Consider the following 27759-nt stretch of genomic DNA (forward strand, 5'->3'; position numbering starts at 1 on the left):
ATGAAATTCACTGAGTTTAAAAAAAAGGGGTTCCCATTGTGGCGCAGTGGTTAACGAATCCGACTAGGAACCATGAGGTTGCGGGTTTGATCCCTGCCCTTGCTCAGTGGGTTGGTGATCCAGTGTTGCTGTGAGCTGTGGTGTAGGTTGCAGACGCGGCTCAGATCCCGCATTGCTGTGGCTCTGGCATAGGCCGGTGGCTACAGCTCCGATTCCAGCCCTAGCCTGGGACCCTCCGTATGCCGTGGGAGCAGCCCAAGAAGTGGCAAAAAGACCAAAACAAACAAACAAGCAAACAAACAAAACAAAAACAAAAAAACAGTACAAGACAAAACCTCAGAAAGAGAACTAAATGAAATAGAGATAAGCCATTTATTAGATAAAGACTTCAAAGTAAGAGTCATAAAGATACTGAACTCAGGAGAGGAATGGATGAACACAGTAAGATGTTAAGAAGTTCAACAGAGATAAAAAACCCCAAACTAATCAGAACTGAAGAATACAATAACTGAAATAAAAAATATATATACTAGAGGGAATCGATAGCAAATGAGAGGTTATAGAAAGAAGAATCAGTAATCTGAACGACAGGGTCGTGGAACTCAACCAACCAGAACAGCAAAAAGAAAAAAATAATTTAAAAAAATGAAGATAGTTTAAAGTGCCTCTGTGACAACATCACACATACAAATATTTGCCTCAGAGAGCTCCCAGGATGAGAAGAGAGGGGTAACCAGACAGAGACCTATCTGAAGAACTGGTAACTGAAGATGTTTCTCACCTGTTGAAGGAAACGAGATTCTTCCAGACACCTGTTCGAATGGCCCGCGTTCAGAACACCAACAAAACCAAATGCTGGGAAGGATGCGGAGCAGCAGCAACTCCCATTCACTGCAGGCAGGAATAAAAGACAGCACAGCTTCTCTAAAAGACACTTTGGAAGATTCTTATAAAACTACAACATTTCTCAATATCTCTAAGATCTGCCAATCATGCTCTTTGGTTTTGCCCAAGGATTTGAAAATTATGTCCACACAAAAAATCTGTACACAGACATTCATAGCAATTTTATCTATAATTGCCCAAACTTGGAAGCAGCCAAGAGGCCCTGCAATAGGTAAATGAGTAAATAAACTGTGGTGCATTCAGACAATGGAGTACTGCTCAGCGCTAAAAGGAAATGAGCTATCACACCATAAAAAGACCTGAGAGAACCCTAAGTTCATAGGACTAATGAAAGAAGCCAACATGAAAAGTTATATACTACATGATTAAAGTTATATGAGGTTCTGATAAGGCAGTGCCAAGGATGCAATAAAAAGATCAGCAGTTGCTAGAAGTGAGTGTGGCAGGTTGGGGCAGGTGCAGGCAAAGCAAAGAGGATTTTTAGAGCAGTGAATATACTCTGTATGATACCGTAATGCTGGAAACATGTCATTCATTATACATTTGACCAAGCCCCTGAGATGCATGATACCAAGAGCGAACTCTAACATAAACTGTGCTTCGGGTGATGATGCCATGTCAGTGCCAGTTCATTCGTGGTTAAAAAAAAAAAATATATATATATATATATATATATATATGTGCTACTGTGGTGGGGATGTTGATAACAGGAGGTGGCATGTGTGGGGGCCAGGAGTATATGGTTAATGTCTGTATCTTACTCTCAAATTTTGCTGTGATCTGTCTGTTCTAAAGCGCAGTCTTTAAAAAACTGTCCCATATGTTATGAATTTTTATTATGTTAATAAAAACTCATATTTGCAGAACTCACCTAGGGGCATTCAATAAAAACTTTGCAATCTTCATAAAATTTCTTCATGAGTCCAAGCAGAGAACCTGGAATCATCAGCAATGTAGAGAATGATGGGGGATCTGGGGATTCAGCAGCTTAGAGAGAAAAAGAAACTTATGTAAGAGGTGATAATTGTCTCCAAATACACGGCTTCATTGAATGGGGACTATACTTCATCAACATTGTTCTTCTCATTGGAGAGATTCTAAGCAAACGTATAAAATCAAATGAAAAGATACCAAGTGCAGAATTGACGAGAAGGACTTTCCGACTTATGGTACATCTTTAATATGCGCAGTACTTACAGAATACAAACTGCACTTACATTCCTTCTCCCACCACAATCTCACAGACAAGGCTGCTATCACAATTGCATAAATGCGAAACACTAGCCTGGGCTATCAGAAAGGATGGCCAAACCGGAACTTAAAATCAGTGCTTTTTTCCTGAAGAACTGCTGTCTCGCCATGTCGATTCCATGGTGAGGAAACCTCCACACTCACTTTATTATGATGATTTGAGAAATAAGCTGAGGCCATCCGCAGTTAAAGCAGGAACATACAACTCTTTGATCTGCTACAGAAATAACAACCTGTGAGAAACTGTGTTGCAGTGATACATGCCTCATATTAGAGCATGTACACGCTTCGCTATTTCATGCATAGAATGATCACGAAATCAAGAAGGCGGGTGGGCTATTGCTCTGAATAACGTGGGTGAGCAAAGATTGGGACTTGAACTGAAAAGGGTTAAGCACGACCATTATCTGTTATCATCCTGAACCGTCATAGAAATATCACGATTTATTAGCTGTGGCAGGTTAGCACAAGAGTAGAGGGCGGGAGGTTTTATTCAGACGAGAAAACAGAACTTAATTGGAGCGTCAATAAAAAGGATGGACTTTTGGGACAGAAAGACACCCAGCGTGAGCTGGGTGTAGAAGGAACTGGAGTGAAGGACGAGGTCCCCAAGACTGTGGAGCTTACACGTCAGGATGTGAACATTCAAATGTAATTTATGACAGTAAGTAAGGAAGAGATCAAAGTGTAGAACAATCACGTAACTGTTCCTACAAGAATGAACTTGAACGAGTGCCCGGGGTCCTCTCTCGTTTCTACAGTGGCGTTCTCAGCCGTCAACTCTCCTGCACGCCTGCCCCTCGGGCTGCACCTTACAGCCGTCCTGCCCCTTACCAAGCCACCGAGCGTCACCTCGTTAAAACGCCAAGTGCAGAGAGGACTCTTCTCCTGTTTTCTGTCCGCCTGCAGAATTCGGCAAAGATACTTGCACCTCTGACTGAGGGACATTTTCTCAGCACTCCTGCTCCATCCCAGGAGTCTTCCAAGACACACAAAATTCAGAAGTGTCCTCTTAGAAAGTTTTCTCACTGCTGTCCTGCCCTCAGCTGGCAAGCATGGATTTGAGCCTTAAGGAAGGTCACTATGACATAGGCACACGGAGCTGTTTGGAAGGACTGGCCCACGGGGACCTGCTGTATAGCACAGAGCACTCGATCCAGTGTTCTGTGCTCCTCTATGTGGTAAAAGAATCTGAGAGACAATGGACGTGTGGGTGCATGTAGAGCTGAATCACTCTGTTGTGTCGCAGACATGATCAGAGCCTTGAAAATCAACCATACCTCAACAGAACTTTTACAAAAGAAAACAAAAGGGATGCTTACAGCTCATGAGCTGTCCTGCTCTTACATCAGCTCTAGGTGGCCACTGGCTTGACGACTGGGGTGCCTGGGACAAGGAGGGTTTCCTCCAGCTCTGCTCTGTCCCCATTATTCCACTGAGCCTTGATGAAGGCCCAGGGGAAAGAGCAGGTCGTTGAGGGCAGAATCTTTGTCTGGCCAGTGGCCCCAGGGATTCTAAGTCTACGATTTTATGAGTTACCTCACGTCCATGGTTGATACAGTGGCGTTTAAGATACTTTCTTTTCCTGAGCAATGGCAGAAATCTTCAGGATGGAGGATAATTTTTAATGTCAAGTTAATGATGTATGTTAACTAAACACAGCAGACCTGCTGAGGGTAAGGAAAGGAAAACTGTATTCCCATTTTCAAGAGGAGGTTTTGGAGTTTCTGTTGTGGCTCAGTGGCTTATGAACCTGACATAGTATCCACGACGATGTGGGTTTGATCCCTGGCCTCGCTCCGTGGGTTAGGAATCTGGTGTTGCTGCAAGCTGCAGTGTAGGTCACAGCTGAGGCTCAGATCCTTGGTGGCTGTGGCTGTGGCATAGGCAGGCAGCTGCTGCTCCAATCTGACCCCTATTGTGGGAACTTCCACATTCTGCAGGTGCAATTGTAAAAATAAAAGGGTTTTTAAAATATAAGTTTGTGGATTTTAGTTATCAGAGAAATCCACCTTGCAAATGCCTAGATGAGCCTTTTTAACTACCAATTTCCAGATTCTCCCCATCCCTGTGGAACTTGTACAGCCCCTGAGTTGAAGATGGTTTTCTGTTACCTTTTAATTAGCACTGCATACATAGGAATAGTTCATAAACTTCTTGAAGAATTCTAAATAATATGAGAGTTCCCATCGTGGCTCGGCGGAAACGAATCCGACTAGGAACCACGAGGTTGAGGGTTCAATCCCCAGCCTCCTTCAGTGGGTCCAGGATCTGGGATTGCGGTGAGCTGCAGCGTAGGTCACAGACACGGCATTCCTGTGGCTGTGGTATAGGCCAGCAGTTCTAGCTCCGATGTGACCCCTAGCCTGGGAACTTCCATATGCTGTGGGTGTGGACCTAAAAAGCAAAAAAAAAAAAAAAAAAAAAGAATTCTAAGTAATATATTCAAGAATAATTCTGGAAAACATGTATCATAGCTTACCAAAACCACTTCTGATTTTTAAATCTATTTTTGTATAAGCTGCTTCAAACATGAGAGCTACAATCACGGAGAAGCAAAATTTAAGTAGAAATAATTATGCACTGGCCTGGTGATTCAACCCAGGGTACTGAAATGTTAGATATTTCTAAGGCCCTAAATGAGAAAGAGAATACTTAACTAGATCTGATTTTGGAATTAATATTGCAGAAATTTTCATTACCTAATATTTGTTATGGACTCTTTGTGCTGATTACTGTTTGAAGATTATAAAAGTCAAGCCTCATAAAATGTTCCCATGTAGCAGGCACAATTCTAATCACCGCACCTAATTTAGAAGAATGTCTGATTTCAGCCTGCAAGACACTCCAGTAAAGTGACTACTGTTATTACTACCCTCTTAATAGCGGTAAATGGGGAAGCCGACGAACAGAAAGTTGGTTAATGACCGAGTTCACACCATTATACGGAGGCAGAGTTGGTCATTCTGCTCTAGAGTCTGTGTTTTCCCATCATGTTCAATTCTCAAGTCAGATGAGCAAAGTTATATATCACAGGACACCATAAATTATGGCTGAAAACTGTCATTTCACAAGATACTGACTTATTCTTTGACATGAGAATTCTGAGGCGATAAATTTAAATATACTTGGAACCATAATCACTGGTTTTCCTTAACATGAACTTGTGTCACACATTAGACCGCGACACAATTAGCATTCTTTTTTGGCCGTACGTGCAGCACGTGGAAGTTCCTAGGCCCGGGATCGACCCCGTGCTACAGCTGTAACCAGAGCCGCAGAAGGGACAACACCAGGCCCTTAATCCACATGAGGGAACTCCGGCATCTCGGTATATAAAACATTTTGCGTGTATTTTTTGTCTTGTAATTCCTAAATTAGTTTGAAATCAAAGTCTTCTAATGTTCTTATCCCCAACCTTGTACGCGGGGTCCATTTAAACACACAAACAGAAAAGACACTGTCAAGCCATATATTTATTTAAATAACACATTTTTTATCATCAGTTTAGCAGTGGCATCCGAAATGGTCTAACAGTCCTACATAGATAGGTGGCAGTTTCTCTATTTCTTTAAATGACTTAATCGTCCCACTGAATACATTTATTATTCAATGATACCGCAGCTCTTCTCAGCTTTCAAACGCATGCTCCGCTAAAGGCGGCCAAAGCTGCAGCAGAAGGACTCCCGGGCTGGGGGTCTCCTGTCCCGTCTCGTGTTGGACTCTGCAGAGGCAGGACCAGTCTGTTCCCAGGGCGAGTGCCGCCTGCTGTTCACTGAGAGGGGCGGTGCCCTCATTCCCTGGGAACCCTACTAGGACTCTGCTCCTAGGTATGCAGCTGGGGACCTGCCAGGCTGCTTTGGATGTCCCACCTTTTTTGAGACCCACCTTTTAATCCCTGCCTGGAGGATGACGCTCTGAGAGCTGACTGATTCTTTCCAGCCAGACAACCCACCTTGAAGCACCCGATGCCAAGGCTCTTGGGGGCCCCTTTGACAGCACTTTTGGAAACTCTACCCGGATTCACAGCAATAATGAACAGAACCTCTCCTCTTCCGCCTCACCATCAACTAGCAGAAACGTCCCAGACCCATCCCTGTCACACGGAATTGGTGACGGTTAATCTGGATCGTCAGCTCCCTCTGCTGCAGATGTGTTTTGTCCCTCCGCAGGCTGCGTTTGTTCTAAACGACCCTTCTAGGGCTCAGAAGAGGAAAGGCGATAAAACACTTTGGGGTTGCGTTTCGCCTTCAGCCCATCTGGCGGACCTAGCAATGGAGGGAGGATTCTAGCACAAAAAGCAAGGGAGAGAATGACATGGATCCCCCCATCTCCAACTCCTGCCTCCGTCCCACAACCTACAAATGGGGCAATGTGACTCAGCACTCTTTTCTTTTCTGTTTTTTAGGGCTGCACCGGTGGCACATGGAGGTTCCCAGGCTAGAGGTCCAGTGCAGTTGCCAGCCTACGCCATAGCCTATGACAACGCTGGATCCCTAACCCACCGAGCGAGGCCAGGGATCAAACTCGCATCCTCCTGGATGCTGGTCAGGTTCGGTACCACGGAGCCATGACAGGAACTCCCTCAGCACTCTTGTCCAGCAGAGATTTCCCATCCAGCGTATTCTGTTCTCTGATCCATCATAAATAATGTCAACCAAACTAAATGTCCCTGGGGTAGAGGCTATGCATTTTTTCTTAAAGAAAAGAACTGTGACTTGTCTTAACAAGGTCGAACTTTCCAGAGTTTGTCTATGCAGACTCCTAGTTTCTATTCGTGGATTTTTGTGCTCTCAAACGATTGAATAACCATCCAGCAAGTCCTTGGAGCCACATGGACACTTCTGAAAGTAAAGCAGCACAGATCTTATGTGTAAAACGTAAGACAGTACAACAATTTTAATAAACTCCCCGAATATTATTATGTTGACACCCTTTTAAAAAGTACTTTGCATTTTCATTGAATGATATTTCTACTGCTATTCTTAGCATTTTCTAAGACAAGACTGAAGAGTAACCAAAATGCATGAGATTTCAATGACAGTTTGTCTACAAAGCTTTATTAAAGAAAAATATGCCTCAGCTGCCATGGTCATGAAACCTCAGCAGAAGTCATATTTTTCTTATCCGTCAGGGTAGAATAAGATCTTTACTAAATATAAATTAATACAAAAGCAGATATGAAGGGTATTTCATATGAAAGAAATTAATTTTACTTCAGCTACTAAGAAGGTTCCGATTCATCTGTCAGCAGAAACACTCTCATCGATATATCATATTTGCTTTAAATAAAGTACTGCAAACCTTTGGTTTCTATTACATTTGGTTTAGCAGCATTTGTCCTTGAAACCATCCCTGGTAGCGAGGCCCTAAATCACTCCATCTCGAACGACAGCATTCGTGGAATTAAAGGTACAGCTTGATTCCCTTTTCTTCAGTCCCCTGAAGGAGGCCCAGGCTCGTTGGTCTTAAACAGTAGGAGACGACGCCCTTTACTGGGGAAACACTTGCTGAGAAACTGGTGAAAGGCTGCATTTCTTGGCTGAGCCTTTGCGGGATCTGGGCCGTCCTCGGCTTCCAAGGCTTTAGAGACAGACTTCAATTATTAAAGAGCAACACGACGGACAAGCCGTCGTTGTTTGAGGGGAAAGAAGGGAGAACGAGAGAGTTGGCAAGAGGGTGTGCATGATGCCGCATCTTGCATGACCTCAAAATATCTAAGTTACTAAAAATAAATAACACTCTGGATGAGAATCCTCTACCAGCTAAAAAAAGAGAAAAAAGTCAAAATCTCTCATGCTCTTCTTCCACTCCTCTAACCAGGATTACTCCTTATCAGAAAGACTAAGAACACTCCTCAAAACATTTACACACACACACACACACTCAGCTTTGTGTTGTTGAACATGTTGGGTTTTTTTTAATAAAAAAGATCACATTTTCCTCTTTTCTGACAATTATTAACATACTTATACAATCTCTATATCCGTATTGATACATACAACTTGAACACATTCTGGTTTTTTTCTCTTTATGCCTGTGGCACAGAGAAGTTCCCAGCGCCAGGGGTCGAATCAGAGACACAGCCGCAGGCCACGTCTGCAGCACCAGATCCTTTACCCCAAGAGTGAGGTCAGGGATCAAACCCGCATCCTCACAGACACCATGTCAGGTCCTCAGCCCAAGGAACCACAGCGGGAACCCTAACACATTATTTTTTTAGGCCACATAACATGCTATAGAATGATTACACCATAATTTATTTACCTATTCCCACATTAGGGTGTATTTAGGTTTCTGTAAGGTGTGGATCATGTATAGAATGCAAAATCTATTCTAGGCCAATTAATGAGAAGGAGATTTAATCCAATGAATTATACCTTTACAGTTACTTTGAAAGTTAGCAGAGAAACAACAAGACCTTGTACTAATTTCCCAGCGTGTGGGCTCCACGGCCACGTGTTAGGTCTAGGCTATAACCTGTGGAGGAAGGAAGTCAAGAACGCAGAAACGATGCCTTGCACCTCGCCTATCCGTATCCATCAAGCCAGCAGTCAGCCAGGCGAGACAACATTTGCCTGGGCAGAGGCCGTCCAAACCCTCCCACGACTGTACTTGGGAGCAGAACTGGTCTCTCTTGTCCCTTCTAAATCATGGGCAGATGCGTCTTCGAGGTGGAGCCTATGTCATGAAAATAAAAGAGACCCATGGGAACATGAGGCTGCATTCTTTCACCTGGTTTCTAGTATGCCGTGGGGTATCCTATATGGAGAGAAAATTAAATTGAAATATATATATATATACACACCACAAATATACCACAAACGGGTTCACGGTGGTCCCTTGTTTGTCCTACCTTCTTTCTTGACTTTTTCTCTCCATATTCCCAAGCTACATTTCCCAAAGTAAATCTGACAGGTAAGGGCTGGGTTTATTGTACTTTATGAGAACATTTTTGACTAAGACATCACTATTCTGTACTTTTCTTTAATATTTTGATTAGGTATTGAAGTTGCAGTTCAAAGTAGTATGTATCCCATAATACAGATGATATTCTACTGTCCACAAGTTTTACCAATAAGAGGTCACATACTTCATAGGACTTTCCTTAACAGCATGCAACATTACAGCTGTCTCTGCAGCTCTAAAATACCATGAGTGTTTATCTGGGTATGTTTCTCTCTCATTAATTTTGCTTGATCCTTGGTGGAATTTTCTGGTCAGAAAACATGGTTCTGGGCAGTTTTCTCCTATTTTTCCCTCTTTTTTTTTTTTTTCTAAAATAGAAGTCCATTGTGATAAGTGTTAGAAATGCTGGTTTTAGTTCTATTACTGTTTCTGAATTTCTATTTTACATCTTTTTTATGCTACATTTAGCCAATGTTCACAGTCTCATGAACTCAATTTACATTTATATCATTTTTTTCTGATAATCAAGTATCTACTAAATTATTATTTTATTATTATGAATCTAGTGTTAATTATTTCTCAAATTCAGAATATTTTTCAAAGTACTCAATGCTTTTCTCTTTTCCTCTTATTTTTTGGCTATCCCATGGCATATGGAGTTCCCGGGCTAGGGATCAGATCACAGCTGTGGCAACACCGGATCCTTTAACCCACTGTGCTGGGCCAGGCATCGAACCCACGTCCCAGCATTCCAGAGACACTGCCGATCCCATCACACCACGGCAGGAACTCCAGTCCTCCATGTTTGTTTGACGTACATGGCTTACTCCTGACTCTCTTTAGGATATTTCACTACACTTACAATATTAAGTCCACAGGTGTGGCCCCCACCCCTCTTTGCTCGGGTGCATAGTAGGATCACACACACTTCCTTTGAACTTCAACGTGAGCAGGAGACTTGCTTTGCCAATGAAATGTAGGCAACAATATCTAACCAAAAGATTTAAAACCCAAAGGAGGATTTGTTCTCTCTTTTTCTCTTAAAGAGTGTGATTAGCAATGTTCCAGAGACTGGCTATTCCATCAGTTTCTGTAGAATAAGAAGAAGATCCGAGGCACGAGTGAGGAAATGCACACTAGCGCACACTCTAGTTCTAATCACTGGAAGTGCAGGGCTGCCGGGTAATGAGGGATGTGTATGTATTTTTTTTTTCTTTTTTTCCTGGCCCTTATCCCCATCGCATAAGGAAGTTCCCAGGCCAGGCATGGAATCCAAGCCAGAGCCACCACTGTGTCCGGACAGGGATGAACGGGTGACACCACAGAGACAGCTGGACTGTTAAACCCAGGGCCCCACGATGGGAATTCCTGTGCCTTCCTTTTTTTTTTTTTTCTTCTGTCTCATCCAATCAGGAAATTGGATCTTGATTTTTAGTCTTGACCTTTTCCTTCAAATATTAGTTGTTTCTTAGTTTTATCGACTCTCTATCTCTGAGGAATGAGTGCTCCCTAAGGGACTGCAACAGAAGGGCCGCACCATGGTCCCAGCAGTGTATAAGCAGCTCTAACCCATGAATACTGTAACTCTGCATCCGTCTAGGCTTGCCAATCAGCTGGGAGCTCCGCTCTGATGCTGACGCCCTAGCACTGCAAGCAGCCCGTCCTTTAAGCCACAGTAAATACTCCAGCTTGATGGCTAACCACAGAATCAGAGGCTCCTGCTCCTGTTTCCATCCTTTATCTGAAGTTACTTTGAGCTCTTGTTGGCCTCTTTCCCAAACTCCAATAGTTACATTCAGAGCCCTTTCAGACAGTAGTTTATACTTGGAAGGCTGTGTTCAAAATTTAACCTCAGTGTGTCTATAGCAGCTGCTTACAGTCCATGATACGGTGAGGACAGTATCCATTTGTCCTTCCTGCAATTCTAACTAATTATTTTGACAATGGGTCCTGAACCTCCAGGTTCTTCTTATGTATGTTGTCCCTGACCTTGAATATTTTTGGAGCTGCTTTTACCTCTGTAGTATTGTCTCACTAACCTTGCTTTGAGCTGTACATTTCTCCACATTTCTCCCCCTCCGGCAATATAATTCCACTTGGTTTCTAGTCTCCAAGAATGTCTCAAAGTTTTCTTTTGCTGATGGCATACTTTTTTGAAGTTTCTAGATCTACTATAAATTTATTGTTATGACATTTCTGCAATTTTTAGATATTCTCTCCTATAATTTCCAATTTGCATCTCTGTTGGTAACTTGTTCCTGTTATCATTAATGTTTTAAATGCTATAGTAAAACAAAGGAGCAAAGTATAAGGTTAACAAGGTAAATTATGACTTTCATGGGTGGGATTCACATCTAGAAGCAGCTATAGATCCACTGGGCACCTAAAAAGCAATTGTGGACTCTTTCTCTGTAACTACTGAATTCTGATGATCCACCTGTCATTAAAATGTGGTAGAGAAATCTAGTCCAAGCTTCTTTTCACAAAGAAATAAGCCAACAACCATGAGGTGAAATTACCTGCATGAGCATATTTCCCGAGATTCCCCAGGGTCAAAGCGGCATCTTGGCCTTCTTAGACTTGCCCACCGTTACTTGTATTTTTAAATCACTATTTCACTACCTCTTTGATTACTGGGTGGATACGCTGCCATACGCATGAACATGGAAAATTAATTTCTAGTGAAAATGATTGTTAAAATGGACAAATATGCTTTCTTTCAGATTATATGCACATACATACAAAATACTTATGACGACATGATAGTATATTATATATTGTATATTATGTATTTAAGTGTATTTTTAAGTCATACAACTTAAATTCCGTTTTTCTTCAACAGAATAAAACTAAAAATACAGACAGTTGGCTCAAAGTTCTATTTTTCTCTGCCTTTAGAATCTGTTTCAATTAATGGCTATCATTTAATTATTTATGATAAATGGCCTTGAGAATAAATAGATTCAATTAAAGGAACAAATGATTAAAGAATAAAGGAAAGTAAGTCCTTTCCTCACACTTTTTAAAACTAAAAATCTCACTGTAGGTCAAACGTTTTACGTAAAAAAACAATAAAGCTTACAGCCTATGTTAGCCAAACATGTATTGATTAGCTCTTCGCACCCTACTTTTGCAGTAGTTATGAAAAGAGTGCTCTAAAAATGTCACGTTTTTTCTAATCCCTAGGGTAAAAATAAGTACTTTTTGAATGTTTATCCTTCTACAGTCATAGCTCTGCTTCAAAATTGTATCATTCAAATATAGATTGCTTGAGTGGTATTTCAAAATCATGAAAAAAAGTTCTCACTATAGCCAGCACACAAGCAATGCAGCATACATCAAATATCTGAGCTCAAGTATCGGAGAAGAACACATTATTCAAGGAGACTAAGTGTAACTAATGCCCATAACAACACATTATATACTCATTTATTTTGTAATTAGAAGTGTTTTAATTTTCTTCATTTTTTTACCAGATAAGAAAATGTATTCTTGACTGAGAAATAGGTGTGTTTTCCATACCAATCCCAACCGTCTACTGTATCTTTAGGACCACAGCACACGTGGATGCTATTCTGAAGACTCCCCAGGCCACCTGGATGAGAAATTTTGCACTGTCCATTCCTTCACTTTCTCAGCGTGTCTTCTTTACACGTAATATTTTACTGGCGTATTGTTGACTCAGAAAGGTGTGTAGTTTCAGGGATACAGCAAAATAAATCAATTATACAAACAACTTATATCCATTCCTTTTCAGATGACTTTCCCAGATAGGGTACTACTCAGGGTACTGAATAAATTACCCTCTGCTATGCAGTAGGTCCTTGTTACCTAGCTATTGTATATATGGTAGCATATATATATATGAACCCAACCTCCTAATTTAATTTAACTAAATCCCATAAGGAACTATAGCTAATGTTACAGAGCATATTTAATCCCCCTCCAGGTCCCTTCACCTTAGAATAAAAAAATATTTCTTACAGGAGAGAGGCACTGCAATACTTTGGGTTAACCAAATTCCAACAGAGATGGAATTTGTTTTAATTAGAAGGAGAATTGATATTTATAGGAAAAAATGCTATTTTGGAGAAGAAATAAATGTAAATTTTCTCATACGTTTTCTCCTAAGTTGTAAATAAACAATGAAGAGAGCCTATTCAGAATTTGATTTTGTCAACAAACCAAGTTATGGACACTAAAATAGATACATTTCAACAGCTGTTAACATAAAAACGTTTCACAGAGATGACATTAAATCTGAAGTCTACCTCCCCAAATGTAATCTAAGGGCAAGCCAGTGTATATATAATGTTTGGGCAAAGGAGTACACAATTGCATTAACACCTATTTTAACCACCAGTCACCTTGAGTCTTTAAAACATTTCAAGATTAATGTTCTAACTAGTTCAAAAATAAGATACCACTTTATTTTTTTAAGCCCTTCGTTTGGTCTTAAATTCATGGCAGTTTTAACAGCAATTGTGTAGTTTCTGAAAAAGTTTCAAACACCTTGTACAAATTCTGCAAGGACGTTATACTTGCCATGCTTCAATTACAAGCACATCTGAAAAGATGTGTCGAATGCAAGTTAAATCAGGACTTGAACTACTGCAAATTCTTCCTCAGGATACACAACTGCTCTCAGTGCCTATCGGGAAGAACACAGCGAGCCAACCAGCCCTTCTATCACTTCAAGGAAATGTAATTAAATTGGATATCAACTCTTTCTGAGCTACCACTCCCTCATTTCTAATTAACACACTTGTGCCTAAAAAAAAAAAAAAAAAAAAAAAAAATCAAAGAAATGCTGCGGCTGAGTTCATCTTCTCATTAAGAGGATTATTGGCTTCAAACTAAGTCAAGAGTTGTGTTCTTTAATCTCCAAAGGGGAAAAAAAATACGCTATCAAAATGATTTAGTATGAAGGATTCAAGCTGCAATTTAAAAATGAAAACACAGGACCTGGGAGAACTCCCGCCAGTGAACCGAACAGAAAAGCACGGTAATGAACTGTTGGACCAGGAAGATTGATGAGGATCCTTACCCATCTTTCTGTTAAAAAATCGGCTGCACACAAGTTACATAATGTGCCTCTTTCTTTTGATACGGATCACAACCAAATGAGATTTCTACATTATTAGCCATAACCTTTGCAGAAAAAGACCCTTTATAGTCGGTATATCAAAAGTAAGAAGTACAAGATATTCTGAGAGTGAATCAATTCTACTTTAACTACATTTTACAGATTAAAGGGGTGAAAAACATCATTTGTGAAGTTATCGGTCTACAGTCTCATTAAGAATGTATATTACTAAGTAACTGAACATTCCAACTTCAACATGATGCAGAAGCAGAGCACAGAGGAGTTTAGAGCAGGGAAAATCCTCTCTGTGATGCTACAGTGATGGGTACGTGTCACTATACATTTTTTCAACTTGAGAGTGTGCCACGCCAAGAGTGAATGCGAAGGTAAACTAGGGATTTTGGGTGAATAGGATATGCCAATGTAGGTTCATGAGTTGTTGCAAAGAATGTAGCACTCTGGTGGGAGATTTTGACAAAGACAGAGGCTATGCATGTGTAGGGCAGGGTGGATGTGGGAAATTCTGCCCCGTCCTTTAAACCACTCTAAAAAAATGAAATTTTAAGAAAATGATGAAGACAGATACTTTATTTATAAGTGTAGTAAAGGAAGTTAAGTGGTCATGCACCACTGAAGGCCCAGCATTAAAGATGCGTGTATGCACATGTGTGTTTGTACGTCCCTGTGTGTGTATACATGCAACCCACATACCGCAGGTCACCAGTGGTAAATATGGCAAACTTATCTGGGGGACTCTATCAGTGTTTCAGTGTTAAACCAGTTTTGAACTCTTTAGTCACCAAGTATTCACCATACCAAATCTGAGTAGTTACATCTAAAATTGCTTCCAATACTTCTACCTTTCAGGTTAGGTGATAAAAATATGACTCCACTCTTACATGTGAAGGCAGCTCTCAGCTATACAGAAGGTAAATGTTTAGATATAGAATTTTAGCTCCATTGCTTAGTAGTTGTACAGCTTTTAAAGTCACTTAACATATCTGACCTTCAGGCTTTTCATCTATAATGAGAATAAATAATGACACCCTACTTTCAAAGGTGTTCATACTAAAAACTGCTAAAAATCATTGAGTACCATTTCCGTGGATAATACTGGGCCCTTTAGACATTCTGTATAATTAGCAAAACAATCCTCTTGAGTTATTATTAGCCCCATTCTACCAATAAAAGACCTGAGAACTGCTAAGATTAAGTAACTTGCCCAAAGTAACACCGTTAGGAAGCAGCAATGCCAAGATTTGAATCTGCAAAATTTTTGTTCTCCAAAGCCTATTTTCAAAACCACTAGCAGAGTGAGAAAACCATAAAACTTTCTCAATGTACTGGAGGTGTTTGATTAATGTTGGTTATTATTATAGCTTTCTTCTTTTACCTTAAAAAATTCTGCTGATAACTTTCCACTTAAAAATAATGACAGGTAAGTGTAGCAAAGACTCTCGTGGTAGGAAAAAATGGTTCTGCTAAATGTATAAAATGCTACAGCCACCTGGCAATAAGGAAGTGACTATATTTGATTACTGATATGGGTCTTTCCGAGAAACCTTTCACAGTTTTCGTCACTACACAGAATCTACTTCAAAATATATCAAAAACCCAGATAGTTGCTTTCACCTGTATTAGCCAAAAATAAAATCTCACAGGAAATGAACACTATAAAATACACATTTCCAAAGATTATCATCCATGTTGAAAGTGGATTAACGTATTTTTTAAATGTTTGTGCTGTTTTGTCTTTCAAATCATATTCTACATACCATAAAAATCTTTAGGAAAACAATGTTCTGAATGACAGCTGTTGGAAATGCAGTTACAAAGATGTGTCTTTTTTGTATTGTTTGGCAATATCTTTTTAAGCCGTGTTTAGGCACAGAGTGCTCATAGCTCCATTATGGACTCAGTGGGCAAGTAAGTCATTCAGAGGAAGTGATGAGAGACGGAATTACTCAGATCAAAACAACCGAGAAAACAGAAGCTGTGATTTAGTCATAAATGTGGGTACATTTATGTCATTTACTCCTTAACATCAGAGATTTTTGTCTTCCCCCTCTCCTTTGTTTTAGTCCAGATACCTATACAATGTAGATGCTCAATAAATATCTGTTAAAGGAGTTTAATCCAACAAACACCTATTGCGTATCTAACATGGGAAACCATCAGAGATAAGAATGAAACATCACAGGGGTATTCTCAGGAGTCCTATAGGAACAGAACTCTGGCATATCTGGGCAGAAAGTAATTATGAATTTCTCTGAGAATCACAGGTGATAAAATTGAATACAGCAGGTTTTCCTAGAATTTGCAGCCCCATATGGCTTGAAGATTCTGGAATCTGTTGCTTCTAGGGAAAACTTACAATGGAATGAAGGAAGACATAGGTTAAGCTGCCACTGTGGCGGGAAGACATTTCATGTATACTTCCCAGACCCACACCTGTCTTCTTAAGAGGTCAGAGATGTTCAGCTGAATCTTGGCAGTGGTCAATAAAGAATGAACAGGAAATATGACGGTAGCTACCGGTCACGTGACACTGAATTTAGGACCACAGTAAATAACCTGGGGACATAAATCTACTAGAGACGTGTAGGAAATGGTGTGACAGCTGATATAAAGGTAAGGAATGAGGTGGAAGAAGGTATACTTGGGTACAATATCACTTCTGTGTGGAAGTTGCAAAAGCCATGGAAGAACACGCAGGGTAATAGGGCAAGAAGGGAAGCTGGAGAAGAGAAATACTTGGAGGAGTGATGGAAGAAAGGAAGCAGCTGAAGACACATGGGAGAGGTGCAAAGGAGGACCCCAAACCTCTCTATTGCAGAAACCAAACAGTGTAAGAGTTGCAAAACATAGTTTACGTATTGACGTCCAAGATCAAATAATGGCAGAGGAGCTGGTAGCACTCAAACGCTCATGCTGGTAAAAACTGACGGGCTCTGGAATTAAAATGCATACACTATTTAAAGGCGCTGGAGAGGAACCAAAGCAAACTGAAAGCGGAGCTAGAGAAAAACATTTAAAGAAGAGAAACCCAGTGGTGAGATCCACACTGACCAGGTTTTCACTCTAAGGGTACACATCGCCCGAAGAATAGAGGTTATAAAGAAAATGGCCATCTCATTGGGCTGAAGGGTCCCAGGCAGGGCTTAGGACTTCAGGAACAGAGGAAAATCCAGGGGAAAACATAGCAAAGGAAGGAATTATAGAAGGTAGGCTGCAAAAATATGTTGGCAAATTCCCTTCAAACCTCTGCCTGATTTTTGGTCTATGTGTGAATGGGAGGGCCTCAAATAAGCCAGGGTAAAAACTAGAGGAAATGACCTAAAAAACAAACAAACAAACCTTACGAGAGATTTTAGCAGTGGCCTGATGGTTGGAAAACAATGTTGGGAGTTTAAGTCCTTCCAGTTTGAATGGACTTGGTAATCATCTCAAACTTTCCACTGAACCTGTAGAAAGAAGATACTCTAGAAACAAGAGCAAGGCTAACGTAGATCCGGCTCAACAAAGCCTAAATACAAGCCTCCGTAAAAGAAAGGAGTCCCCACCATGAACATAATCACCTGCTAAAATAAAGCCAGGTGCTCTTTAGAGAGAGACAAAACCATCTGGCTTCTCCAAATTCTAATAACGAGCATAGATGCAAATATTAACAGGCTTGTGGAGAGAAGCGGAAAACAGGACCCATTCTAAAAACGATCAAGTAATGGAAGTAGCCCTGCAAATGACCTCAATTAGAGGGATTTAAAATTGATTGTGCTAAAAGTTTTGAAGAAAATTGTAAGTTTGTTAAAGAAATTTGAAATAGCGGGAGAGATACGAAAACTCTAAAAATAACCAGATGCAATTGCTAGGAATAAAAGCAGATGTAACATGTGCCCTCAAGAATGTACTGAATGGCATTAGAAGAGACTGGAGACCACAGAGGAGTGGACCATTGGACCTGGAGACGGGTCAACACAAATGATCCACATGGAAGCTCCCAATGAGAGAGCTCTGAGTTTGTGAACGTGCGAAACAAACATTGTCAGAACTACAGGGAGAAATGCAGAAATTCATAATCATATTTCAGTCACCTGTAGACGCTTTTTACACCCTACCCTTAGTTGAGAGAAAGCAAAAACTTTCAGGAGGTTTAGCTTCAGAAAATGAAACAAGACAATCAACAAGACATGTATCCTCTTTACACTCTTAAACTATGCTATTATAGGAGTCATATTCAACTCACTTTAAATATACAAAGAACATAAAACATGCACATGTAAAGCAAAGAATGTCAAAAATGTGATCATAAAAATCACGTTTCTTAAAAAGACTGACGTGATATAAAATTCATAATATTAAGAAATCTCCAAATATTTATAAATTAAGATACTTTTAATAACTAATGTGTCTATATTTATGAATAAGACATTATTCAGATATTAATACACTGCAAAACTGCTACATAGATTCAACACAATCCCAAACAACTGCATTTTTTTACATAAACTGACAAGCTGATTATATTCTATATGAAAATGCAAAAGATTTAGAAGCGCAGAGTACTTGTGCAATGGAAAAACAAGCTGGAAAACTTACAACAGACGATTTTCAAGGCTACCAAGAGTTATCACCCAGTCATCACGACTGTTATTCACTTCAGGATAAACATTTAAATCAATGGTTCAGAACAGAAAGCATAGTAATGAATCTGCCCTTATGTGGTAAATTGATTTTCAACAAAGATATCAAAATAACACAGTGGGGAAATTACCGCGTTTCCCTCTAATAAATTATGCTGGAAAAACTACAAGTCCATGTGGAGAAGATTTACGTTCGCCCTTACCTCACACCATCCATAAAAACCTATCTGACATAGATTTACAGACCTAAGTGCAAAAGCTAAAACTACAGAGCATCTAAGAGACAAGAAGAATATCTTTCCAAAGACTTAGGTAAGATTTCTTTAACAGACAAAAAATAGTAAGCTGAAAGGTAGAACAAATAAAAATGACAAATTGGAGATCATTAAAATTAAAACAGAAGAAGCAAAGTCAAGCCACAAGAAGAATATACACATATAAACACCGCATATTATAAATACATAAACATATAGAAATATATACATTATAAACCCCTACACATCAAAAATAAGGAAAAAAATCACTCATTAAAAGTTGTTAGGAGATTTGACTAACACACTTACAAAAATGAAGATGTACGAATGGCCGAGAAGCACGAGAAAAGTTGCACGCTGTCACTGGTCATTAGATTGATGAAAACTGAACCAGTGAGATGCCCCTGAACACCCACTTAAGAGATTAAGATGGAAACGTTTATGGAAGAAAATGTGGGATACCTTGACCCCTCCTATTGCTTGTGAGGACATAAAATGAAACGATCACTTTGGAAAACGCTCTAACGCTGTCTTTTAAATTTAAATCTACAACTACTTCACAGCTGAAGAATTATTCACCTAGATATTCGCCCCCTCAAGAAAAGAATATGCATATGGGCCGAAAGATAAGTATCAGAATATGCACCACAGCTTTCTTCAGCAGCGCTCCAGATTTGAAAGTAAAGTTTTTCAACAGAATGAAAAAAATGTATTTTGGTATATTTATGCAATGATATACTACATTGCAATAAAAGTTAAAAAAAAATGACTGAAGCACGGCATACCACAGATGTTTCTCAAAAATATTGATTTGATCAAAATACTCCATGTGCAAAAGTGGACAACTCTGTAATTCCACTGAAATAAAGCTCTAGAACAGACAGAATTAATCTGTATGACAGAAATCACAGCAATGGCTACGTGTGGGGAGAGGCTGATGGGCTGAAAAGAACCCTAAGGAAAACTTCTCGGGTGACAAAGGCATTTTTATCTTGACAGGAGTGGTGGTTACACAGCAGCCACAGAGGTTACCCAGGGATAATTAAAGCTCATGCATTTTATGTTATGGAAACTATAGTTCCCAGAATCATACAGCCTTCAAAGATTAGGCAGGAAACACACTGAAAGGAGATACTTGCATTTGGACATGAACTTCGCTGAGGAGCTTTTCCTGAGTATGGACCTTTGCATGGTCAGGACAGAACAGTAATTTATGCAGGGAGCGGCAAGTTTTATGCAGGAGCAAATTCATGAAGCATTCATTTATAGAGCCTATATTTTCACCGGACACTGTGCAGGCACTGAGGGGACAGCGACCAAGAACAGGAAGATTTTGCCTTCACAGAACTTATATTCTAGTAGAAATGACAATGGATGAATGGGTCAGCGATTGAGAGAACACACTGGTTTAGGGCGATAACATAAGTAGTTCAGTCACACAAGAGAGAACAGTAGAGAAAAGCCACCTCAAACTGCACACCACGTGACCTTGCTGATGGGTATCTGCTCTCCTGTGAACCAGCCCAACTTCCTTAGACCTCAGTCCCTCCTTTTTTTTCTATCTTTTTAGGCCCACATCCACGGCATATAGAAGTTCCCGGGCTAGGGGTCGAATCCGAGCTGTAGCCACCGGCCTACGCCACAGCCACAGCAACACCAGATCTGAGCTGCATCTGTGACCTACGCCACAGCTCACGGCAACGCCGGATCCTTAACCCACTGAGTGAGGCCAGGGATTGAACCTGTGTCCTCAAGGATACTAGACAGATTTGTTTCCCCTGAGCCATGACGGGAACTCCATTCCCTCCTTTTTAAAATGAAAAGACTAATGTAGAATATCTCTAAAAGTTCTCTCTGCTATAAAATCCTGAGCTACTTTTCATTATATTATGTGATGCCCGTTTTCCCAAAAAGATTTTTGTCTTTTTGTTTTTCCTAGAGTATACTTCACGTTGCTAAAAATAAATTAATCTGACTTCTGTTATGATTCTAAATTAACTAAATCTAATTCCAAACCATTATTTTTTTTAAAAAAGAATATGGCATATATATGGGGCAGTAAAGTCTTATTTCAGTTTGCCATGTCCAAAAATTTTTTAAATCCTCCTTGTGAGATCCTGCTGTGTAGCGCTGGGAACTATACCGAGTCACTTATGATGGAACATGATAATGGGAGAAAAAAGAATGTATACACGTATGTGTAACCGGGTCACCTTGCTGTAGAGTAGAAAACTGACAGAACACTGTAAACCAGCTATGATGGAAAAAATAAAAATCATTATAAAATTTAAAAAAAATCCTCATTGTGTGTGTCTGTGTGAGTGTGTGTCTGCGTGTGTGCGTGCATGCAAATGTGTGATCGTGTACAGCACCATGGGTTACTGGGAAGCAGCTCTCAGAAATGAAGGCTGAGCTCCAGAAGGTTCTAAACATATCCTTGGCCCATTTGAGGGAAATGATGAGACCCTTTATTAACCAAAGTTCTCACAATTAAAGTTATTATTCCAGGAGGTCCCGTCATGGCTCAGCAGTATCAAATCCAACTAGTATCCATGAAGATGCAGGTTCGATCCCTGGCCTTGCTCAGTGGGTTGAGGATACGGCGTTGCCGTGAGGTGCCGTATAGGTCACAGAGGTGACTTGGATCTGACGTTGCTGTGGCTGTAGCGTAGGCCAGCAGCTGCAGCTCCAATTCGACCCCTAGCCTGGGAACTTGTATTAAAAAAAAAAGTTATTTTTCCAAAAAAAAAAAAAAAACCCAATAGGGAGTAAGATGGGTCATATGTATTCAGGATGCATAAATGGGAAGTGTTTGTTTTTATTTTAGTAAGTGACTACAATAAATACACTTTTGTGAGACTCCAAAAATAACAGTTGCTATAATTTTCTTTGAAAATTGTGTTTGGGGTCTTGAGAATAATAATCCATGTGATTATTGTTGACTCACAAAGACAATTCTGCACGCGGCGTTGCCATATTCAAGTGAAATAAAATGCTAATCACGGCAAACTAGCTCCTGATTACAAAGTAATGCAGAAGGAACTGGCAACAAGAAAATAATAATTTAATTTGTATTTAAATTCCTAGGATCCTTTTTCACACCCCACTTTGTTTCAGCTAGTTTTAGCGTCTCATTCGAGCTTGGATATTGGTGGGCTCAGAAAAAATCACTGCCTATGTCTTAATAAGTAAAGGAAGCTGATTTTAATACAAATATGCACACTGTGTATTCACATCCCTCTCAGCTAGACAATGATGATGGAACTGGACAGGCCCTCTTGCTTGCTCCTGGGTACTTTAAACCAAATTTTATTATCTTCATGCTCTCGGTTGCCTGCATGAACATGCTGGTGACACCTAGGTTACCAGGATCTTACGAAGAAGGGGCCAATTTGAACAAAGTATTCTAATAGTACAATACTTGAACTCATCGGAGAATTTTCATAAATAAGGACATCTGATAAAATAAAGAACACGTAAGAAATGATCCCACGCTTGAATTTGCTGATTATTTCATGACCGAAATCACTGTTTTAGAACCAGCATAAAAAGCATGAAGGTGCATTTAACGTCTGGATACTGGCTCTTGAGGATGGCACAGTGTTTCATTTTTCTGTAATTAAGTAACAACAGCGTGTCTGAGAGCAGGAAGAACGTGGCTATTATGCATTTGGCTATTATGCATTTTGGGGTCACCTTGCTGTACAGCAGAAAACCAACAGAACATTGTAAACCAGCTATAATGGAAAAAATAAAAATCCTTCTAAGTAAAAAAAAAAAAAAACAAAACCTAAAAAAATAAAATGTCTAACAAAAATAAATAAATAAAAAACAAAATATGTTTCAGGGTTGAAAATAATTTTCTGAGTGCAAAAACGTGCCAAAACAGAGTGAATTTAACAGTAAAAAGCAGGACCAGATGCACTAAAGATGGTTTAACATTAGTGGTACCCCTTCTATTTTTGATTGAAAGGTACCTTGATAGCCTCTCTAAAAAAAAAAGAAATTAGGCCCACCCCACCTCATCTTCATTCTTCCCTTCCTTTCCTCTTCCTCTCCCCCCAGCAAAGAGCGCTTTGAAAAGTTTTCATTGCACCAGAAGAATATTTTTTATGCAAACTAAAATTTAAATTCAATCTTTACGAAGATTAGCTATCTCCCTTGGTCAACAGAAAAACAAATGATCACCTTCTGAAAAATCGAAGGGAACTGAAATGTGCTAGCAAATTAAAGGGTAAAGTTCAATTCTGCTCAAACACTAAATTCCAATAAAAGACTTCTGATTGGAATAAAAAATGGATATTGTGAATTTGTCTTTGGCCTGGAAATACACACATTATCCTTGACACATAGTCAATTCTGAAATTCTCTTGAAATAGAAATGCATAATAAAAATGCCTTCTTGTAAGAATGGTTACTAATTAGTGGGATCCATGCCTCCATCCCAGCTCTTGTTTATCCGGCATAAGCTGTGCAAAGCAGTTACGAGTTTTTCCAGTGTTCCTTGAGTTGACTGAATTCAAGTTGTACCATTTCCTGTGAACTCTACATAATGTGTGGCCACAGGCAAGACCTAGGTTCCTAAGTCAGGGCCAGGATACGAAATGCATTTTAAAACATTAAGATTCTCCAAGGAAAATTACATTGAGTGGAATCTTCAGTTTTCCTGTTTTTACTCTGCCGCCAGAGTTGCTAAGACCCTGACACTCTCTGCTGCATCCTAGAGAAGACCTCAAGGGCCAAAGCAGCACTCGCTCAAACTTTTCAGTGGCGCTTAGCAGGTGCTTTGAGTTGCGATTGTGAGAAGAAGGAGAAAAAGCAGTGGTGAAGGTATGGAGGGATCTTGCCCCACGGAGCTTACTCAGGAATATGCAAGAGAGAATATAACGAAATAAAGACATGCGCACAATAATAGTGGCCTCACAATAATAGTGAGGAGTGCTCAAAAGAAAACCAGCATCATAATACAACAGATCACAGATTTGGAAGGAGGGAAAGGCCGATGAAAGCAATATCTTACAGAAGCTGAGGATAAGAAAGAGGCAAAGAAAGTAGCAACGTCTGTATAAAGCCCTAAACCGAGAAATCAGCAAGACCCAAGAAATCCCTTCTGGATAGAACAAATTTGAAAAGTTTGTGAAATATCTAAGTGAGAATGTTATAAACAGTTGGTAGAAAAAACTGCTGTTCAGCAAAGCGATTTGTGCTGGATACGTACATTTGAGAGTCATTATCATACAGAGTATTTAAAAACAGGGAGCACGATGGTACACGGAACAGGAGAGGCGTGATATGTTCCAAAATTTAGGGATCTGGTGTGGAAAAGGAAGTGGCAAAAAAAAAAAAAAAAAAAAAACTCTGTTAAGGAGTAGCCAGAAGGAAAAAAAAAAAAGAAGAAGAAAATCATGAAAGATAGGAGTGTTTCACAAACAGAGGCATAAGCGATTTTGGCAAACGTTGCTGTAGCGATGAGAAGAAAAGTATTTCCCTGCATTGGGCAACAACACCCTGATGAAAACAACTCTAAGAAATCTGAAAAAAGAAAAATGTTAGACACACACACACCCCCACCCACACACACACACACACCCACACCCACACCCACACACTCCAAAGCCCCAAAGAGCAAGAGCCAGGAGTGGATTATACATAAACTCTGAACTATCTTTCTGATTTTTCTTTAAATACGAAACTATTCTACAACAAGAAAACAGTTTATTTTTTAAAAGAATAAGAACATTTAAAAGATGGAAAGTCGTACTGAGACAGAGCAACCAGAAGTGTCCCGTGATACCCGTGGAATTGCAGATGGCCTGGCTTCGCCACGTCGGAAACCTGGAAGGAGCTGCTAAAGCCGAATATCTGCATGTTCTGTGTCCAGCAGCTATCTTCCCAGGGCACACCACACAAAGATAGCACAACTTATTGCAACAGCCACAAACTAGGGACGATCTAAGCGCCCATCAGCAATAGAATAAACTCCTATACCATAGCGAAATACTCTTCAACCATGGAAATAAGTGAACCACAACTGCAGCAACGACAGAGGGATTTTACAGAAGAATGAAAAGGCGAAAGAACAGAGACACAAAAGAGTCATTACTGAAGAACCCCCTTGGGGGAGGCTGGGTCCGGACAGAATGTCCAGGGGGTTTCTGTGGCACCAATACTGTCTTGATCTGGTTGCTGTCTACATACTGATTCAGCCTGTGCATATTCAGCCTTATCTGCACTTATAAGATTATATAGTACTTTTTGTATATAGTATATAGTACTTCAATTTAAGAATTTATAACATTTTAAGAAGTCAGAATCAGACTGCGAATGCTTTAAAAAATGGCATTTTCAGACACAGGGAATTCAAATATATTGAAATCGGCTTAAAGAAGTTAAAAGATTGAAAATATGAGCCAGGAACAAAAAAACCATAGCAAATAACCCAGCAAAATTTTAAGGTACCAAGTAAACGCGTTAGAAAAATCTTTAAAAAACTCTAAAGTATTATGAAGAAACTATTTTTATTTTATTTTATTTTATTTTTTTGTCTTTTTGCTATTTCTTTGGGCCGCTCCCGCGGCATATGGAGGTTCCCAGGCTAGGGGTCGAATCGAAGCTGTAGCCACCAGCCTACCCCAGAGCCACAGCAACACCGGATCCTTAACCCACTGAGCAAGGGCAGGGACCAAACCCGCAACCTCATGGTTCCTAGTCGGATTCATTAACCACTGCGCCACGACGGGAACTCCAGAAACTATTTTTAAAAAACAGAATTTTAAAATAGCCAGAGAAATAAAAATTAACTGGACGTGACAAAAAAGGAAGCCAAAACACAGTGGAGTATTAGTTGGAACACTGGTAGCATTTAGAACCAGTGAAAATCTGTTGCAGTTTTCCACATTTTCATTAAAGGGAATATTGGAGGTTACATTTCAGATAGAATGAATGTGACTTCAGATAGAAGGTCTGAGATTTAAGAGGGAAGGGTGACCTAAAACAGTCCCTAAAATTAATAAACTAAACATCGGAATTTAGAGTTTGATGAGGAAAATAAAACTGCTTAATCGGCCTCTTTCTTCCAAAAAAAAGTACTAAGTTGAGACGACAAAAGTGATAAAGAAAGGAGTGGAACCAGAAAGTAATCCTACGAGGAAGAGCACACAGACAGACACGGGTCAAAAAAGTCAAAAGAAAGACGATCAATAATATTCGGAATGAAAGAGAGGCTTGGATGCAGAGGCGAGAGATCAGAAAGCGGTAGGAGGGTGCAGAAAACTTCCAGAAAGTACGTTTGAAAACTCAGATGAGAAAAGACAACTCGGCCAAAGGGAACTCACCAAATGGAACACAGACGAAGCGGACAGCCTAGAGAGTCCTATCTCACTTAAAGACATCGAATTGCTTGTCAACAACATTCCCATAATTAAAATTTCAGGCCAGGAGTTCCCTCCACAGTGCAGCAGCTCGGGCCGAGGCAGGGGGAGCAGGGGGTCAAAGGAGCTGCTGCAGGTCGCAGCTGTGCATGGGTCACAGCTAAGGCTTGAGTACGATCCCCGGCCCAGGAATTTCCACATGCTACAGGTGTGGTCATAAGATTGAAAAATACAAAGTTCAGGCCACAATGTTTTCTTTGCTGAGTTTCAAGCAAATATTCAAGGAAGGAAGAATTTCAAGGAGGAAACGGTCCCAGAACTCATTTCCTAGCGTCCACACAGCGTTAAAACTAAAACGGGTCAAGCAGATTAAGGAATTACAACGATCATTTTTTCACATCGTCCATGGAAAAAAATGCACACTAAAATATAGTCAGATTGAAACCATCAGTATTTTAATGATCAGTTTATCAAGGCCAACTTAGGTCTATCCAAACGAGTTTATCATTTGATGAGCGCTTAGTGTAATTGACTCATGTTAGCAGATTAACAAGGTAAATTTAAAAAAATCGCAAAGTACCCGATATGTGGTCATAATTTAAAATGTTTAAAACTAAAAGACAAATTAGAAGTAAAAGGGAGATTCAGCAACTGTATACGTTTGTGTACACCCACGTTTGTTTGTATGTCTGTGTATATCTACATACCATATATGACATAAAAACACAAAAACACACAGACTGTAATTGTGAACATTGGAGATGCTCTTTTGAAATAAGAAAATTTATTAAACCTTGTTTTAAATATTATTAGACAATGGGAGGAAAAATGGTTGGAGTGAATGATATGAACTATCATAATTATGATACAATGAGACCTTATATATAGAAAAGGAAAAGCAATTTACAAGGAAATTATTAGAAATTAACACACAAATTTAGCTTCGTTTCGAGACACATATACAAATTCAGTTGCACTATTGTACAAACCAGCATCACGGAGTAAGAAAATACAAAAAAAAATCTTTGTAAATAATGACTCTTGATATTTTAAACATAACCAGAGTGATGCAGAGATTACTGCAATGGCAAGTCGTACATAGACGTTGTCTGTTCCGAGTTCTCACTGTGGCACAAGGGGTTAAGAAAATGACTGCGGTGGCTTAGGTCACTGCAGAGGCACAGGTCCCATCCCCAGCCCAGAAACCTTCATGAGCCGTGGGTGTGGCCATAATTTTTTTTAATTTTAAAGTTGTCTGTTTGTTTATTTGACAATCAATAAAAATCTAAAATTAATATGATGTAACAAAGACCCAGGACCATGCAAAAGAGAAGACCTATGAG

Source organism: Phacochoerus africanus, chromosome 12 (genome assembly GCF_016906955.1).
Source record: "Phacochoerus africanus isolate WHEZ1 chromosome 12, ROS_Pafr_v1, whole genome shotgun sequence".
NCBI lineage: Eukaryota > Metazoa > Chordata > Mammalia > Artiodactyla > Suidae > Phacochoerus > Phacochoerus africanus.